The 20,621-nt window shown below is 41.5% G+C and overlaps 1 protein-coding gene and 1 long non-coding RNA gene across 3 annotated transcripts in view; one reads left to right on the top strand and one right to left on the bottom strand.

The window, feature by feature from the left end:
• The window catches only part of marchf8 (membrane-associated ring finger (C3HC4) 8), a 102,003-nt gene that overhangs the window by 62,359 nt on the left and 19,023 nt on the right, over positions 1 to 20,621 (top strand). The gene's annotated exons all lie outside the window — the stretch shown is intronic.
• Positions 13,271 to 14,905, bottom strand: LOC128453711 (uncharacterized). The gene is made up of 2 exons (XR_008341538.1): positions 14,402 to 14,905; positions 13,271 to 14,150 (listed from the first exon to the last, which is right to left on the bottom strand). It is a non-coding gene; the product is annotated as an uncharacterized LOC128453711 (long non-coding RNA).

Here is a 20,621-nt window from a genome sequence, read left to right on the forward strand (position 1 = left end):
TGCCACGCCCAATTCCAATTACTCCAGAATACTAAAATATCCGCAGACCTTGAATTTCCTGCAAAGTTTCATAACTTTTTGAGCATGTCTAGACCCTGAAAAAGCCCCCCAAAGGGAAATAATAATAATAACTAGGGCTACGTTGTAGCACTTGCGGGCCCGAGCACCCGCACGTTGAAGCCTGTTGCGGTCGGTGGAGAGAGCGATCGATGACCAAGGGCAAATCATCGAACGAGCATGCACTTCTCCAAGTTGCATGCGTTTTGCGCTCTGCGGCAGAAGGTTTGCCAGTAGGTGGCGCCATCACTATTATTACGCACAGACATATATATCTGTTCATGTAGGCGCTCTGATGTAGCGTGAGCAATTTTGTGTCAATCGGACAATGTTAACACAACTTAATTTTCACACTGATCAGTAGGTGGCGCTATGACCCTGAACTAATATTTATATGTGGAGCTGTTCAGATCAGTATTGTGATCATAGGTCAGTAGTTTGGAGCCGGTTGGATAATGCAGAGTGGATTAACAAAGTACTTCCTGTTTCCTGGCGAATCAGTAGGTGGCGCTATGACACTGAGGAAATTTTGACACATAGAGCTGTTCAGGCTTGTACTCTTATCATGTGACAGAAGTTTGGTAGTGATAGGACAATGCACAGTGGACATATGAAAACATCGTGTCCTTTGGCGAAGGATGATCCTTCGCCGCACCTCAATGTTTAAATGGTTTGAGGAAATGTCACAATTCTGACCATGATCTAATGACTTGACTGATCTGATTTGAGCTGTATATTGTAAATCAGCCAGGAGCAGTTCATCAAAGAATAAAACATGTCACTTCATGTTGCCACCAGGGGGCGCTGTAATTTCAAGTCATAATTTCTGTGTAGATGTCATCAGGATGGCACCCTTGTCTTACATGTCTAGTTTGGACTCGATTGGACAATGTATGTCCGAGATACAGAACCTCGTGTTTTGATGGCGTTTAATCAAACTCAAGACGCCACGCCACGGTCACACGGTGTGACGAAAGGTCAATCTCTTAATCACTTTTTATCTCCATCTTGTTGTGATGGCACTGATCTTAATTTGAAGTTAATCTGATGAAAGCCCTGGGACAAGTGCATCAAGTAAAAATGTGGAATATGGAAAAAAAATGGCCACTTAATCCAAAATGGCGGCCTCCCTGTTTGGTCAAGCATACCTATCCAAGATATTTTTTTGTTTGTTATGAAACGACACATGTCCCGATAGATTTGTATAAATGTCGGCCATCGTAGTGCCGGGGTTGCCCTATAGGGGGCGCTGGTCAGTTTTTTTGCCACGCCCATTTCTTAAAACCATATGAATATCTTCAGGGGGGGGCTGTTGTTACACACATGTAGTTTGAGAGAGATAGAATCATGAACACTGAAGTTACAGCAATTTCGTGTTTCACGGCGAGTTGATGAACTTTAATGCCACGCCATTCATATGGCGTTTGACGAAAAGTCACGGTAATCTTATGTCTTCATTGTCAATGTCTTGGGACCCATTTGATACAGTTTGACATGGTTGAGGTCAGTGGATGAGGAGAAATTCATCCAAGTGTAAGACAAGCAAAAAACAAGACATTTCCTGTTGCCACCAGGGGGCGCTGCGGTTTTAAGTCATCATTTATGCATAGATGTCATCAGGCGGGGACTATTGTCTTACATGTCTAGTTTGGACTTGATTGGAACATGTATGTCCGAGATACAGATGCCCGTGTTTTGATGGCGTGTAACCAATTTTTAACGCCATGCCACGGTCACACGGTGTGATAAAAAAAAAATCCCTCAATCATTTTTTATCTCCATCTTGTTGTGATGACACTCATCTGAATTTGAAGTTGATCTGATGAAAGCCCTGGGACAAGTACGTAAAAGTAAAAATGTGGGATATTGCCAAAATGGCCACTAAAAGCAAAATGGCGGACTTCCTGTTGCATTTTTCATAATGCTCCAATAGACTTTTTTCTATGATTAGTCACGTTACACCAGTGTCTAGATTTTGGGGAAAATCGCTTATGTGGAAACCTAGGGGCTGGTTCCAGGGGGCGCTGTTGAGCCATTTTGCCACGCCCAATTCAAATTACTCCAGAATACTAAATTGTCCGCAGACCTTGAATTTCCTGCAAAGTTTCACAACTTTTTGAGCATGTCTAGACCCTGAAAAAGCCCCCCGAAGGGAAATAATAATAATAACTAGGGCTACGTTGTAGCACTTGCGGGCCCGAGCACCCGCACGTTGAAGCCTGTTGCGGTCGGTGGAGAGAGCGATCGATGACCAAGCGCACATCATCGATCGAGCATGCACTTCTCCACGTTAAATGCGTTTTGCGCTCTGCGGCAGTAGGTTTGCCAGTAGGTGGCGCCATCACTATTATTACGCACAGACATATATATCTGTTCATGTAGGCGCTCTGATGTAGCGTGAGCAATTTTGTGTCAATTGGACAATGTTAACACAACTTAATTTTCACACTGATCAATAGGTGGCGCTATGATCCTGAACTAATATTCATATATGGAGCTGTTCTATTCAGGATTGTGATCATAGGTCAGTAGTTTGGAGCCGGTTGGATAATGCAGAGTGGATTAACAAAGTACTTCCTGTTTCCTGGCGAATCAGTAGGTGGCGCTATGACACTGAGGAAATATTGACACATAGAGCTGTTCAGGCTTGGACTCTGACCATGTGACAGAAGTTTTGTAGTGATAGGACAATGCACAGTGGAGTTATGATAACATCGTGTCCTTTGGCGAAGGAAAATCCTTCGCCGCACATCAATGTTTAAACGGTTTGAGGAAACGTCACAATTCTGACCATGATCTAATGACTTGACTGATCTGATTTGAGCTGTATATTGTAAATCAGCCAGGAGCAGTTCATCAAAGTATAAAACATGTCACTTCCTGTAGCCACCAGGGGGCGCTGTAATTTCAAGTCATAATTTCTGTGTAGATGTCATCAGGATGGCACCCTTGTCTTACATGTCTAGTTTGGACTCGATTGGACAATGTATGTCCGAGATACAGAACCTCGTGTTTTGATGGCGTTTAATCAAACTCAAGACGCCACGCCACGGTCACACGGTGTGACGAAAGGTCAATCTCTTAATCACTTTTTATCTCCATCTTGTTGTGATGGCACTGATCTTAATTTGAAGTTAATCTGATGAAAGCCCTGGGACAAGTGCATCAAGTAAAAATGTGGAATATGGAAAAAAAATGGCCACTTAATCCAAAATGGCGGCCTCCCTGTTTGGTCAAGCATACCTATCCAAGATATTTTTTTGTTTGTTATGAAACGACACATGTCCCGATAGATTTGTATAAATGTCGGCCATCGTAGTGCCGGGGTTGCCCTATAGGGGGCGCTGGTCAGTTTTTTTGCCACGCCCATTTCTTAAAACCATATGAATATCTTCAGGGGGGGGCTGTTGTTACACACATGTAGTTTGAGAGAGATAGAATCATGAACACTGAAGTTACAGCAATTTCGTGTTTCACGGCGAGTTGATGAACTTTAATGCCACGCCATTCATATGGCGTTTGACGAAAAGTCACGGTAATCTTATGTCTTCATTGTCAATGTCTTGGGACCCATTTGATACAGTTTGACATGGTTGAGGTCAGTGGATGAGGAGAAATTCATCCAAGTGTAAGACAAGCAAAAAACAAGACATTTCCTGTTGCCACCAGGGGGCGCTGCGGTTTTAAGTCATCATTTATGCATAGATGTCATCAAGAGGGGACTATTGTCTTACATGTATAGTTTGGACTTGATTGGAACATGTATGTCCGAGATACAGATGCCCGTGTTTTGATGGTGTGTAACCAATTTTTAACGCCATGCCACGGTCACACGGTGTGATAAAAAAAAAATCCCTCAATCATTTTTTATCTCCATCTTGTTGTGATGACACTCATCTGAATTTGAAGTTGATCTGATGAAAGCCCTGGGACAAGTACGTAAAAGTAAAAATGTGGGATATTGCCAAAATGGCCACTAAAAGCAAAATGGCGGACTTCCTGTTGCGTTTTTCATAATGCTCCATGAGACTTTTTTTCATGACTGGTCACGATACACCTATATCCAGATTTTGATGAAAATCCGTTATGTGGAAACCTAGGGGCTGGTTCCAGGGGGCGCTGTAGAGCCATTTTGCCACGCCCATTTCCAATTACTCCAGAATACTAAAATATCCGCAGACCTTGAATTTCCTGCAAAGTTTCATAACTTTTTGAGCATGTCTAGACCCTGAAAAAGCCCCCCAAAGGGAAATAATAATAATAATAATAATAATAATAATAATAATAAAAATCCTTACAGATTCAATAGGGCCTCTCACCATTCGGTGCTCGGGCCCTAACTAGGGCTACGTTGTAGCACTTGCGGGCCCGAGCACCCGCACGTTGAAGCCTGTTGCGGTCGGTGGAGAGAGCGATCGATGACCAAGCGCACATCATCGATCGAGCATGCACTTCTCCACGTTGCATGCGTTTTGCGCTCTGCGGCAGTAGGTTTGCCAGTAGGTGGCGCCATCACTATTATTACACACAGACTTATAGATCTGTTCAAGTAGACGCTCTGATGTAGCGTGAGCAGTTTCGTGTCAATTGGAAAATTTTACCACAATGTCATTTTCACACTGATCAGTAGGTGGCGCTATGACCCTGAACTAATGTTTATATATGGAGCTGTTCAGATCAGGATTGTGATCATAGGTCAGTAGTTTGGAGCCGGTTGGATAATGCAGAGTGGATTAACAAAGTACTTCCTGTTTCCTGGCGAATCAGTAGGTGGCGCTATGACACTGAGGAAATATTGACACATAGAGCTGTTCAGGCTTGGACTCTGACCATGTGACAGAAGTTTTGTAGTGATAGGACAATGCACAGTGGAGTTATGATAACATCGTGTCCTTTGGCGAAGGAAAATCCTTCGCCGCACATCAATGTTTACACGGTTTGAGGAAACGTCACAATTCTGACCATGATCTAATGACTTGACTGATCTGATTTGAGCTGTATATTGTAAATCAGCCAGGAGCAGTTCATCAAAGTATAAAACATGTCACTTCCTGTAGCCACCAGGGGGCGCTGTAATTTCAAGTCATAATTTCTGTGTAGATGTCATCAGGATGGCACCCTTGTCTTACATGTCTAGTTTGGACTCGATTGGACAATGTATGTCCGAGATACAGAACCTCGTGTTTTGATGGCGTTTAATCAAACTCAAGACGCCACGCCACGGTCACACGGTGTGACGAAAGGTCAATCTCTTAATCACTTTTTATCTCCATCTTGTTGTGATGGCACTGATCTTAATTTGAAGTTAATCTGATGAAAGCCCTGGGACAAGTGCATCAAGTAAAAATGTGGAATATGGAAAAAAAATGGCCACTTAATCCAAAATGGCGGCCTCCCTGTTTGGTCAAGCATACCTATCCAAGATATTTTTTTGTTTGTTATGAAACGACACATGTCCCGATAGATTTGTATAAATGTCGGCCATCGTAGTGCCGGGGTTGCCCTATAGGGGGCGCTGGTCAGTTTTTTTGCCACGCCCATTTCTTAAAACCATATGAATATCTTCAGGGGGGGGCTGTTGTTACACACATGTAGTTTGAGAGAGATAGAATCATGAACACTGAAGTTACAGCAATTTCGTGTTTCACGGCGAGTTGATGAACTTTAATGCCACGCCATTCATATGGCGTTTGACGAAAAGTCACGGTAATCTTATGTCTTCATTGTCAATGTCTTGGGACCCATTTGATACAGTTTGACATGGTTGAGGTCAGTGGATGAGGAGAAATTCATCCAAGTGTAAGACAAGCAAAAAACAAGACATTTCCTGTTGCCACCAGGGGGCGCTGCGGTTTTAAGTCATCATTTATGCATAGATGTCATCAGGCGGGGACTATTGTCTTACATGTCTAGTTTGGACTTGATTGGAACGTGTATGTCCGACATACAGATGCCCGTGTTTTGATGGCGTGTAACCAATTTTTAACGCCATGCCACGGTCACACGGTGTGATAAAAAAAAAATCCCTCAATCATTTTTTATCTCCATCTTGTTGTGATGACACTCATCTGAATTTGAAGTTGATCTGATGAAAGCCCTGGGACAAGTACGTAAAAGTAAAAATGTGGGATATTGCCAAAATGGCCACTAAAAGCAAAATGGCGGACTTCCTGTTGCGTTTTTCATAATGCTCCATGAGACTTTTTTTCATGACTGGTCACGATACACCTATATCCAGATTTTGATGAAAATCCGTTATGTGGAAACCTAGGGGCTGGTTCCAGGGGGCGCTGTAGAGCCATTTTGCCACGCCCAATTCCAATTACTCCAGAATACTAAAATATCCGCAGACCTTGAATTTCCTGCAAAGTTTCATAACTTTTTGAGCATGTCTAGAGCCTGAAAAAGCCCCCCAAAGGGAAATAATAATAATAATAATAATAATAATAATAACTAGGGCTACGTTGTAGCACTTGCGGGCCCGAGCACCCGCACGTTGAAGCCTGTTGCAGTCGGTGGAGAGAGCGATCGATGACCAAGCGCACATCATCGATCGAGCATGCACTTCTCCACGTTAAATGCGTTTTGCGCTCTGCGGCAGTAGGTTTGCCAGTAGGTGGCGCCATCACTATTATTACGCACAGACATATATATCTGTTCATGTAGGCGCTCTGATGTAGCGTGAGCAATTTTGTGTCAATCGGACAATGTTAACGCAACTTAATTTTCACACTGATCAGTAGGTGGCGCTCTGACCCTGAACTAATATTTATATGTGGAGCTGTTCAGATCAGTATTGTGATCATAGGTCAGTAGTTTGGAGCCGGTTGGATAATGCAGAGTGGATTAACAAAGTACTTCCTGTTTCCTGGCGAATCAGTAGGTGGCGCTATGACACTGAGGAAATATTGACACATAGAGCTGTTCAGGCTTGTACTCTTATCATGTGACAGAAGTTTGGTAGTGATAGGACAATGCACAGTGGAGTTATGATAACATCGTGTCCTTTGGCGAAGGAAAATCCTTCGCCGCACATCAATGTTTACACGGTTTGAGGAAACGTCACAATTCTGACCATGATCTAATGACTTGACTGATCTGATTTGAGCTGTATATTGTAAATCAGCCAGGAGCAGTTCATCAAAGTATAAAACATGTCACTTCCTGTAGCCACCAGGGGGCGCTGTAATTTCAAGTCATAATTTCTGTGTAGATGTCATCAGGATGGCACCCTTGTCTTACATGTCTAGTTTGGACTCGATTGGACAATGTATGTCCGAGATACAGAACCTCGTGTTTTGATGGCGTTTAATCAAACTCAAGACGCCACGCCACGGTCACACGGTGTGACGAAAGGTCAATCTCTTAATCACTTTTTATCTCCATCTTGTTGTGATGGCACTGATCTTAATTTGAAGTTAATCTGATGAAAGCCCTGGGACAAGTGCATCAAGTAAAAATGTGGAATATGGAAAAAAAATGGCCACTTAATCCAAAATGGCGGCCTCCCTGTTTGGTCAAGCATACCTATCCAAGATATTTTTTTGTTTGTTATGAAACGACACATGTCCCGATAGATTTGTATAAATGTCGGCCATCGTAGTGCCGGGGTTGCCCTATAGGGGGCGCTGGTCAGTTTTTTTGCCACGCCCATTTCTTAAAACCATATGAATATCTTCAGGGGGGGGCTGTTGTTACACACATGTAGCTTGAGAGAGATAGAATCATGAACACTGAAGTTACAGCAATTTCGTGTTTCACGGCGAGTTGATGAACTTTAATGCCACGCCATTCATATGGCGTTTGACGAAAAGTCACGGTAATCTTATGTCTTCATTGTCAATGTCTTGGGACCCATTTGATACAGTTTGACATGGTTGAGGTCAGTGGATGAGGAGAAATTCATCCAAGTGTAAGACAAGCAAAAAACAAGACATTTCCTGTTGCCACCAGGGGGCGCTGCGGTTTTAAGTCATCATTTATGCATAGATGTCATCAGGCGGGGACTATTGTCTTACATGTCTAGTTTGGACTTGATTGGAACATGTATGTCCGAGATACAGATGCCCGTGTTTTGATGGCGTGTAACCAATTTTTAACGCCATGCCACGGTCACACGGTGTGATAAAAAAAAAATCCCTCAATCATTTTTTATCTCCATCTTGTTGTGATGACACTCATCTGAATTTGAAGTTGATCTGATGAAAGCCCTGGGACAAGTACGTAAAAGTAAAAATGTGGGATATTGCCAAAATGGCCACTAAAAGCAAAATGGCGGACTTCCTGTTGCGTTTTTCATAATGCTCCATGAGACTTTTTTTCATGACTGGTCACGATACACCTATATCCAGATTTTGATGAAAATCCGTTATGTGGAAACCTAGGGGCTGGTTCCAGGGGGCGCTGTAGAGCCATTTTGCCACGCCCAATTCCAATTACTCCAGAATACTAAAATATCCGCAGACCTTGAATTTCCTGCAAAGTTTCATAACTTTTTGAGCATGTCTAGACCCTGAAAAAGCCCCCCAAAGGGAAATAATAATAATAATAATAATAATAATAATAAAAATCCTTACAGATTCAATAGGGCCTCTCACCATTCGGTGCTCGGGCCCTAATAATAAAAATCCTTACAGATTCAATAGGGCCTCTCACCATTCGGTGCTCGGGCCCTAACTAGGGCTACGTTGTAGCACTTGCGGGCCCGAGCACCCGCACGTTGAAGCCTGTTGCGGTCGGTGGAGAGAGCGATCGATGACCAAGCGCACATCATCGATCGAGCATGCACTTCTCCACGTTGCATGCGTTTTGCGCTCTGCGGCAGTAGGTTTGCCAGTAGGTGGCGCCATCACTATTATTACGCACAGACATATAGACCTGTTCAAGTAGGCGCTCTGATGTAGCGTGAGAAATTTTGTGTCAATTGGACAATGTTTCCGCAACTTAATTTTCACACTGATCAATAGGTGGCGCTATGATCCTGAACTAATATTCATATATGGAGCTGTTCTATTCAGGATTGTGATCATAGGTCAGTAGTTTGGAGCCGGTTGGATAATGCAGAGTGGATTAACAAAGTACTTCCTGTTTCCTGGCGAATCAGTAGGTGGCGCTATGACACTGAGGAAATATTGACACATAGAGCTGTTCAGGCTTGGACTCTGACCATGTGACAGAAGTTTTGTAGTGATAGGACAATGCACAGTGGAGTTATGATAACATCGTGTCCTTTGGCGAAGGAAAATCCTTCGCCGCACATCAATGTTTACACGGTTTGAGGAAACGTCACAATTCTGACCATGATCTAATGACTTGACTGATCTGATTTGAGCTGTATATTGTAAATCAGCCAGGAGCAGTTCATCAAAGTATAAAACATGTCACTTCCTGTAGCCACCAGGGGGCGCTGTAATTTCAAGTCATAATTTCTGTGTAGATGTCATCAGGATGGCACCCTTGTCTTACATGTCTAGTTTGGACTCGATTGGACAATGTATGTCCGAGATACAGAACCTCGTGTTTTGATGGCGTTTAATCAAACTCAAGACGCCACGCCACGGTCACACGGTGTGACGAAAGGTCAATCTCTTAATCACTTTTTATCTCCATCTTGTTGTGATGGCACTGATCTTAATTTGAAGTTAATCTGATGAAAGCCCTGGGACAAGTGCATCAAGTAAAAATGTGGAATATGGAAAAAAAATGGCCACTTAATCCAAAATGGCGGCCTCCCTGTTTGGTCAAGCATACCTATCCAAGATATTTTTTTGTTTGTTATGAAACGACACATGTCCCGATAGATTTGTATAAATGTCGGCCATCGTAGTGCCGGGGTTGCCCTATAGGGGGCGCTGGTCAGTTTTTTTGCCACGCCCATTTCTTAAAACCATATGAATATCTTCAGGGGGGGGCTGTTGTTACACACATGTAGTTTGAGAGAGATAGAATCATGAACACTGAAGTTACAGCAATTTCGTGTTTCACGGCGAGTTGATGAACTTTAATGCCACGCCATTCATATGGCGTTTGACGAAAAGTCACGGTAATCTTATGTCTTCATTGTCAATGTCTTGGGACCCATTTGATACAGTTTGACATGGTTGAGGTCAGTGGATGAGGAGAAATTCATCCAAGTGTAAGACAAGCAAAAAACAAGACATTTCCTGTTGCCACCAGGGGGCGCTGCGGTTTTAAGTCATCATTTATGCATAGATGTCATCAGGCGGGGACTATTGTCTTACATGTCTAGTTTGGACTTGATTGGAACATGTATGTCCGAGATACAGATGCCCGTGTTTTGATGGCGTGTAACCAATTTTTAACGCCATGCCACGGTCACACGGTGTGATAAAAAAAAAATCCCTCAATCATTTTTTATCTCCATCTTGTTGTGATGACACTCATCTGAATTTGAAGTTGATCTGATGAAAGCCCTGGGACAAGTACGTAAAAGTAAAAATGTGGGATATTGCCAAAATGGCCACTAAAAGCAAAATGGCGGACTTCCTGTTGCGTTTTTCATAATGCTCCATGAGACTTTTTTTCATGACTGGTCACGATACACCTATATCCAGATTTTGATGAAAATCCGTTATGTGGAAACCTAGGGGCTGGTTCCAGGGGGCGCTGTAGAGCCATTTTGCCACGCCCAATTCCAATTACTCCAGAATACTAAAATATCCGCAGACCTTGAATTTCCTGCAAAGTTTCATAACTTTTTGAGCATGTCTAGAGCCTGAAAAAGCCCCCCAAAGGGAAATAATAATAATAATAATAATAATAATAATAACTAGGGCTACGTTGTAGCACTTGCGGGCCCGAGCACCCGCACGTTGAAGCCTGTTGCAGTCGGTGGAGAGAGCGATCGATGACCAAGCGCACATCATCGATCGAGCATGCACTTCTCCACGTTAAATGCGTTTTGCGCTCTGCGGCAGTAGGTTTGCCAGTAGGTGGCGCCATCACTATTATTACGCACAGACATATATATCTGTTCATGTAGGCGCTCTGATGTAGCGTGAGCAATTTTGTGTCAATCGGACAATGTTAACGCAACTTAATTTTCACACTGATCAGTAGGTGGCGCTCTGACCCTGAACTAATATTTATATGTGGAGCTGTTCAGATCAGTATTGTGATCATAGGTCAGTAGTTTGGAGCCGGTTGGATAATGCAGAGTGGATTAACAAAGTACTTCCTGTTTCCTGGCGAATCAGTAGGTGGCGCTATGACACTGAGGAAATATTGACACATAGAGCTGTTCAGGCTTGTACTCTTATCATGTGACAGAAGTTTGGTAGTGATAGGACAATGCACAGTGGAGTTATGATAACATCGTGTCCTTTGGCGAAGGAAAATCCTTCGCCGCACATCAATGTTTACACGGTTTGAGGAAACGTCACAATTCTGACCATGATCTAATGACTTGACTGATCTGATTTGAGCTGTATATTGTAAATCAGCCAGGAGCAGTTCATCAAAGTATAAAACATGTCACTTCCTGTAGCCACCAGGGGGCGCTGTAATTTCAAGTCATAATTTCTGTGTAGATGTCATCAGGATGGCACCCTTGTCTTACATGTCTAGTTTGGACTCGATTGGACAATGTATGTCCGAGATACAGAACCTCGTGTTTTGATGGCGTTTAATCAAACTCAAGACGCCACGCCACGGTCACACGGTGTGACGAAAGGTCAATCTCTTAATCACTTTTTATCTCCATCTTGTTGTGATGGCACTGATCTTAATTTGAAGTTAATCTGATGAAAGCCCTGGGACAAGTGCATCAAGTAAAAATGTGGAATATGGAAAAAAAATGGCCACTTAATCCAAAATGGCGGCCTCCCTGTTTGGTCAAGCATACCTATCCAAGATATTTTTTTGTTTGTTATGAAACGACACATGTCCCGATAGATTTGTATAAATGTCGGCCATCGTAATGTCTAGACCCTGAAAAAGCCCCCCAAAGGGAAATAATAATAATAATAATAATAATAATAATAATAATAAAAATCCTTACAGATTCAATAGGGCCTCTCACCATTCGGTGCTCGGGCCCTAATAAAAATCCTTACAATTTCAATAGGGCCTCTCACCTTTCGGTGCTCGGGCCCTAATAATAATAAAAATCCTTACAGATTCAATAGGGCCTCTCACCATTCGGTGCTCGGGCCCTAATAACTAGGGCTACGTTGTAGCACTAACGGGCCCGAGCACAGGCAATTTCAAGTCTGTTGCGGTCGGTGAAGAGAGAACGTTCAATGAGAAGCGCTCGTCTCTGCGTTGCATGCGTTTCGGCACTGCGGCAAGGACTATCGCTTCACTTACTGTAGCCAGCAGGAGGCTCTATGAACTAGAGGTAAGTAACCTTGAAACTATACTACAACAAAACCTATTGCTTTATCTATCATCATATGCTTACATGCCGCAAGGCTTTTTTAATATAAAACTGTTATAAAAGTTACCGTTTATTTAACACGTCTAATGAACAGATTGAAGCAAGTTAGCTGCAGGGTCGTATGTTTGGTTGAGACTTTATGTTTTATTATAATAAGTTAATATCAATATGCTACACGTGTAAGTTGCATGTGATAGTAACTATGTTTCACCATTATTCTGTTGAAGGCTGGTATATCCACCATTACTATTCCCACCGCGTTTATTTAGCCTGTCATGGAGTTTTAAAGTGAATATGACAGTTTAGATATGATTATAATCTCCACACATCAGTGTTGTAAACAGTTCTCAAATTAATTATATAATTATGTTTTCCAACCGAGGGAAGTGGAGAGACTTGATGTGGACTGTTATCAATAGCTCTGTGGGAGATTATCACCTTGAATATTACAGATGAGGTAGAAAGACATTTTATCTATTTTTACAATGTTGTATTTCTTTCAGTACTTTTATCAAAAGCGACTTAAAATATGTGCATTTAACCATTAGGATACAAACCCAGACCACAGTACAACGGTTCTATCTGAAATCTGTTGTGCTTCATACACAACTCAAAACATTCTTTAACAGTGCGTTTCTTCTCTTTATAGATGAGGAACTGCAGCACCTGATGTCGTCAGCAGCAACATGGTGGTCAACACGTGGACGACTGCATCATCATCAGAAGCTACACAACACTTCTAAATTCCTCCCTTAAATAAAGATGGCCTGCAACTGTTTAGTGGTAACAGTCATTGCTCATTGTCATGGATAACAATTCATTTCTATCTTTATTATGGTTGGTTAAAATAATAAAAACTTATTACAACAATGTGTATCTTTTGCTTTCTGATTTGATACACTTTAGATAAGAACCCAGTGTTTAATATTTCTGCTTTGCCATAAGAGACAAAACATGGTCAATTGGTCATCACAGCTGTGTCCTTCAGGCTCGTCCGTCCCTAATAAAATGAGAGGAAACATAAAAATAATCAGATCATAATCATTTCATCTTAGGAAATAGGTAGTGTACATCATTTTCAAATTCTCTATGAACACTGTCTGTTCTAGTAAAGTTACAATATATTATATCCACCATTACTATTCCCACCGCGTTTATTTAGCCTGTCATGGAGTTTTACAGTGAATATGACAGTTTAGATATGATTATAATCTCCACACATCAGTGTTGTAAACAGTTCTCAAATTAATTATATAATTATGTTTTCACACCGAGGGAAGTGGAGAGACTTGATGTGGACTGTTATCAATAGCTCTGTGGGAGATTATCACCTTGAATATTACAGATGAGGTAGAAAGACATTTTATCTATTTTTACAATGTTGTATTTCTTTCAGTACTTTTATCAAAAGCGACTTAAAATATGTGCATTTAACCATTAGGATACAAACCCAGACCACAGTACAACGGTTCTATCTGAAATCTGTTGTGCTTCATACACAACACAAAACATTCTTTAACAGTGAGTTTTTTCATCTTCATAGATGAAGAACTGCAGCACCTGATGTCCTCAGCAGCAACATGGTGGAGATCTGATTTGATACACTTTAGATAAGAACCCAGTGTTTTATATTTCTGCTTTGTCATAAGAGACAGAACATGGTCATCACAGCTGTGTCCTTCAGGCTCGTCCGTCCCTAATAAAATGATAGGAAACATGAAAGTATGTCATAATTATAGAGAAAGAGTTACATATGAACAAAGTGTGTATTCTTATTTTCGGTGGATATTCAACTATGTATTTGAATATGCTTTTGGATTAAAACGTGCACTACCATGACAATGAATGTTTAGTATGGAGCTATTTCACATTAAAAGTATTGCATTATAATTTAACACATTATGTATTATGTGCAATACTTTGTAAGTAATGAAAACAGGTCTGTACCTGGAGTCAGTGTTCAGTCTGGTTGGATTCAAGTTGTGTCTCACGCTGGACATCCTAGAGGAACATTGAACACAAATACACAGATATGTTAAGTCATACATGTGCCATGTTATCTGCTTAACAGACTTTTACATGGTAATAATAAAATATTAATTCAAAGTTAATCAGATCATAATCATTTCAGCTTAGGAAATAGGTAGTGCATATTAGCCTACAATTCTGTATGACACTGTCTGTTCTAGTAAAGTTACAAGGCTATGATTTACTCATATTTAACAAAAGAATTCAGTGAAGTCTGTCTGAGATTAACGATTTAAATACTGAAGGTGGGAGACACGGTTACTTTTCACTGTAACACGTTACAACACTACTCTGAAGAAAGAGCTTTAGGACACGTAATGCTCCTTTGAACAGCTGCTCTTGCAATGCAGATGTGACTTTAAACACTCAGGTTTCTCAGGTTTCAGTTAGCATCGCTAGCCCGCTAGCGAAACTAACTTACAAGCCGACAAACAGTCTCCTGTCTCAGAGTCATCCGCATAAAGTAACGCTTATATCTGCTGGGTGGACCCGCTCATGTCGTTTCATGTCGGTGTTTGTCGGTAATAACCCCAATCGAATCGAAGAACAGTTACTGCACCCATGCGAAGATATTCTTAGCTTGCTTGTTAGCGAGCTAGTTAGCCTCCGGCGCTAGCGAAAAAGAAGCCGACACAGTCTCCTGTCTCAGATTCATCCTTATAAACGAACGCTTATCTCTGCTTGGTGGACCTGGGTTCATGGCGGTTGTTTCGGTAACAGCTGGCATTCGCATCGAACCCGTTGATATACACTGAGCTGGTATGTAGCTCCCGGATTAGCGTCCCTTAGCTATCACGGCTGATTCAAAGGCACCCTGCGAATCACATCGAAATAAAATACTTAACGTGACTTACCACAGAAACGGAGGCGAAGACATCGTTACCGTGACCGTCAGGAGAAGGAGCAGAACATCAAAGTGTGTAATTTACCGGGTATGTGGGTGTAAGCCATTTCATGAGGCGTTCACTTGTAACTGGTTAAAGCCAAACTCACAACACACCGCACAGCTTACACTGTGACGTCACGTGAATTTCAAACATCTATATCGCTTAAACGAGGGAGTTAAAATAAAATACACCCCCCTCAGAGTTGTCATGAAGGAAGAACTTAGCGATTGAGACTAAAACCAAAGTTTGAGCAATGCTGTAAAAGGTTTAATTCTCCTCTAAAGTTGGCCACCCTGTAAACACAGTCTGTTAATGCATAGATAACACAAAGCATGGTCTGACACTGCCATCTAGTGACTAAATATTGCAGCACATCTGCCAGATATAGATGTTTTCATTCCTCAAACTGGAAGCCACACCACGGTCACACAGTATTATGAAAAGTTGCAATTTCGTTAACTTTAGATCTTCATCTTGTTTTGAACACATGCATCAAATTTTTACGTTGATTTAATGAAGGCCCTACGAGTAGTGAATCAAACTGTAACACATAGAAAAACAAGACATTTGCTGTTGCCACCAGGGGACGCTGTGATTTTAAGTCACGATTTCTGTACCAATGTCTTCAGGTCGCGACTCTTGTCTTATGTGTATAGTTTGGACTCGATTGGACAAAATATGTCCAAGATACAGGAGCCCGTGTTTTGATGGCGTTTAATCAAATTTTGAGGCCACACCACGGTCAGACGGTTTTGCTAAAACTTAATCCTTCAATAACTTTAGATCTCCATTTTGTTGTGATGACGATCGTCTAAATTGTAAGTTGATTTGATGAAAGCTGTAGGAGGAGTACTTAAAACAAAAAATATCGAATATGACCAAAATGGCCACTAAAGTCAAACTGGCGGGCTTCCTGTTGCGTTATTCATAATGCACTGATGGACTTTTTTGTGCATCTAGTCATGATACACAATAGTCTTTGTTTTTTTTGAAGATCGGTGAATGCTAAATGAGGGGCTTTTCCGTAGGTGGCGCTCTTGAGCCTTTTTGCCACTTCCTTTTCAAAATACTCCAGAATACGTAAATTTTCGCCGCCTTCGAATTTACTGCAAACTCCTACAACTTTTTGAGCACATTAAAGCCCTCAAAAAGCCAATTCATTTAAGCTAAGAAAAATAATAATAATAATAATAATAATAATCATTTCAATTTCAATAGGGCCTCCCACCGATTTCGGTGCTCGGGCCCTAATAATAATAATAATAAAAATCCTTACAGATTCAATAGGGCCTCTCACCATTCGGTGCTCGGGCCCTAATTATATGATTGAATACATTTATTTCAATCATATAGCAAAAAAACACTCGTGCATGAAATTGCACAGAAAATTAATGCGGGTCATTTTTGACCAATGTTTTGCATTAGAAGGGTAGTAAAAAGATGTTTATTCAAAAAGTAACTAAGGACATTTTTTAATATGGATTTGTGATGATCAAAAACAAGTTAATTGGGGATTACCTGAAAAACTGAATGATGAAATTCATTTACTGCAAAGATCTAGAAACTAAAACTGAGCAAGGTCACCTTTGACCCATGTTGTGTATCGAAGGGTTAAGTTTGACAGCTTTAATTAATAATCCACAGTCTGCCTGTCAGCTGGTGTTTCCTGCTACTTGCTAAAGGGAAATAATGCTGGGAGTCTGAGGTTAAAGAGAGATTTGAAGCACTTGACCGGTTTGAACCAAGTGAGAAAATAAGTCCTCTCAAAGGTCTGGAGACATTGTCAAAGACTGAAACCTCCAAGAATTAACAGTGAATTATGTCAGATGTGTAATATATTTCCAGGAATACACAATCTTCCACTTTCCCTGGAAGCTGCTTGATTCTGAATGTGATCTGTGAGACTACAGGAGATGTTATGCATATAAACACATTTAAAAGTTTCTTTGCTGCATCGGCAGCATGAGACGGAGGATTTTCGTATTTCAAGCAGTGACACAAATATTCATTTTTTGCTGAAAGAATATCAAATGTAGGACAAGTTCATTATCTCCCAAAGCTTAAAAATGAAAGATAAAAGACACTTTATGGATCATAGTAAAATGCACATCTGATAAGATATTCACTTGATGTGTGTGTGCACAGCTGATGACTGGTTTAATGGAGCATCTTCTCCTATTGATTTCATTTATTTTCACATGAGAATGAAAAGAAGGACACTAAAGCAAACCCACTGCTACACGTGGCACTGATTCAAGCTGATTCACATCGGCTCGTGTCAGATCAGATAAAAAAACAAAAGTGCACGTATCCAATTGTTGACCCATTTAAAAGATATCTCTCCAAATAAATAACCACAGCATCAGCCCGAGAGGAATATTTCATATCGTCGGCAGCTTGGCAGAGCAACACAGTCTTGTGCGTGTGTCTGTGTGTCTGTGTGTGTGTGTGTGTGTGTGTGTGTGTGTGTGTGTGTGTGTGTGTGTCTGTGTGTGTGTGTGTGTGTGTGTCTGTGTGTGTGTGTGTGTGTCTGTGTCTGTGTGTGTGAGAGCTCAAGCCTTCGCAGAGTTTGTTCATTCTGTCAAAGCACCTGCTCCAGTTTTCTCTGAGATCCTGGCAGGATACTTGTCATCCCTTCTTCTTCTCTGTCTTTCTAGCTTCTGTCTTTTTTCGTGCAGACTGTCGCTGAGCAGACGTTTGTTCTTTAATTTAACAGAGCTGTTCTTTTCTGAGGACGACTCAGAAAGAGACATCCACTTTCTAGGTATCCACTCCCACTTGGACACCTGTCATGAGACACACAGCAGTCATATGGTGTAACAAGAGGAAAACAAGCTGCAGCATTTAGCCAGTGGGTAGATTGTTTCATAAAGTGCTTGTCACTGTCAGGGGTTTAGTAGTAGTATATAAATCTAGATGTGAATCCAAAGTAAAAAAATGTCTTCGTCTGTTGTCTGCTTTGTTGGTTAATTTCTGAAGAAAGTCTTTTATCGAGCGGCTTTGAGAGATATCGTGTGATTTAGGAAAGAGAGGTGGAATTCAGGCCAAATAATTAGCATTTGTTTGTGCTGAAAATTGAAAAGCAGTTGTGTTTATCTGAGTGAGTGCGAGGATCGCCTGTTGATTTGGTGCGAGTCAAGTTTCCGCTCGCAGAGGTCAGGAGGCTTAGCTGGAGCTGTGTCTCTCCGAACCACGGTGCCAGGGAGCCGTGAGATAGATGCCTCCCACACTGTCTGGGGAGGAATTAAAGTATTACGAGTCCTCACAAAGACCAGAAGCAGTGACCCGTCTCTCGGTGCATCTTTTTGGTTTTCGGCCAAACATCTGGCACTCTCAAATTCGAGATGCTGCCGTTTTGCATCGTCTTCCTCAGAGCAGAGCCCGAGTCTGTCCTCCACATCTGAGCAGGACCAGTTCCATTTAGCTCTTCAGCTTTGGCAGACCGCTGATGTTAAAACCAGGCCCAGAGCCAAACCACTATTCAACAGAAAGTGAAGTTAATTGTAAATTTCTTGGAACACACCATATTTTAACGGTTTTCTTTGTTAGATTACTCAATCTGCCAGCATTGCTCTTTTTCTTTCTGCTGAAGTTGGCTCTCGTCCTCGGAGAAACAAGACTTGGTGGTTTCATTGTAAATTGTGTTTTGATAGAACGTGCCATTATTATTGATTTTTCTGTGCAAAATTATAGAACAACACCTATGGAGGGAAGGCAAAACAATAAGTGAAATATAAGTATTGAGATATACCCTGTATAATTTCTTAGAGATCAAGACGCTTATGATAAAGGTAAGAAGTTGCTCCTGTAAGGCCTTTACCCACCAAGTCTGCATTCTTCAGTCCGAATTGTTGCATGTTTATATATAAATATGTGCTTGTGTGTTGTCCATCAGTTTTTAAACACAACCACTCTGACCGTCATTCAAGGTTTTTGTTTTTCAGTTGCTTTCACTTTGCAAGGTTTCTGTTTAGTCCTTAAGTCTGACCAACATCCAAATCCAAACACATTCAGTTTAATTCATAGGTAGTCCCACAATATGTTAAACTAATCTTGTTTGACTCTTTTTTGATCTATAATCAAAGAAACGTTCCTGTCGAAGCTGCTCCTCCCTTTATTTCTTATTAGACTTGAAACAAGTGAAGTCTCTTTAAGCTGCTGATTGTTGGAACGTTGTTTAGCTATGATGAAGTGCTTGCAGCTGAATTGTAATGCTGCAGCAATCAGGAGATGTACATTATCAGTACGATGTGATGGTGCCGTGGGCTGTTTCAAAAATAGTTTAGTCTCAAAATGTGAAAATATTCCTTTAAAGTGCTTTATTGATTTTGAAAATAGTAGTTTTTGACAAAACCGTCCTACCTCAAGGATCTCTGACCGAGCAACATATCTTAAAATCAAAAGTGATGTTGACGAGGAAACAAAAACTCTGCGGCGTCTCGGGGTCGTTTTCAAGGTTTACTACAACCTTGGATGTTTATTTTCCGTTCTGCTTTATTGTCAACATCTGGCCCGTCCCCGCCGTCTGTTCAGAAATGTGTCCATCTTGTTAGAGGCTTCTCATCAGGGGTAGGTGATTCATTGTTCCTGTTAGATGTTGAAGGTTATTCCTTGATCGGCCCCGGTGGCTAAAAAAAACAAGAGCCTTATTACTCCCCCCCCCGGTAGAGGAGGTAGAAGATGAATAGAGGCTGAGGTGATGACAGATGTGAGAGAATAGGTGTTAGAGGGAGACGAGGACAGTAAAAACGTGGATAAAAGGATCATTTATGCACCGATGAAGGATGTGTGTGGTCGGTGGTGGTGCTCAAGGAGAGAGGTTAAATAAGTGTTTATAAGAATGATAGATTGTGAGACATTTCACTGAGCACAATAAAAAGGTTATTACAGTGACAATATGCTGTGAGGGTTGAAGACGGCAGATGGGATTAACAGCTGATTCTCCAGTTGAAGGTTCTGGGTACTGAGTGACGCTTCAGGGAACTTTGGATACACAGGTGAACAGCGGTGGTGCAGCTTCTGGGCTCTGTGGCCTGAATCAACAGGTTCCTGCTCGTTCAATTACAGCACGTTCATTTGACCGTTTCAGTAAGAGCTGCAAGCAACTGTCCGACAGGTCAAGCAAGTAGCCAATTACAAACAGGAGGGTTTAGAACAGGCGCTGAAATAGAATGTAACAATTCTTAATTCAGATGTCTAAAAAAAACTTGATCTCCTTATATTGTTGACTTCCAAATGTTTACAACAATATT

This window comes from Pleuronectes platessa, chromosome 12 (assembly GCF_947347685.1).
Source record: "Pleuronectes platessa chromosome 12, fPlePla1.1, whole genome shotgun sequence".
Lineage (NCBI taxonomy): Eukaryota > Metazoa > Chordata > Actinopteri > Pleuronectiformes > Pleuronectidae > Pleuronectes > Pleuronectes platessa.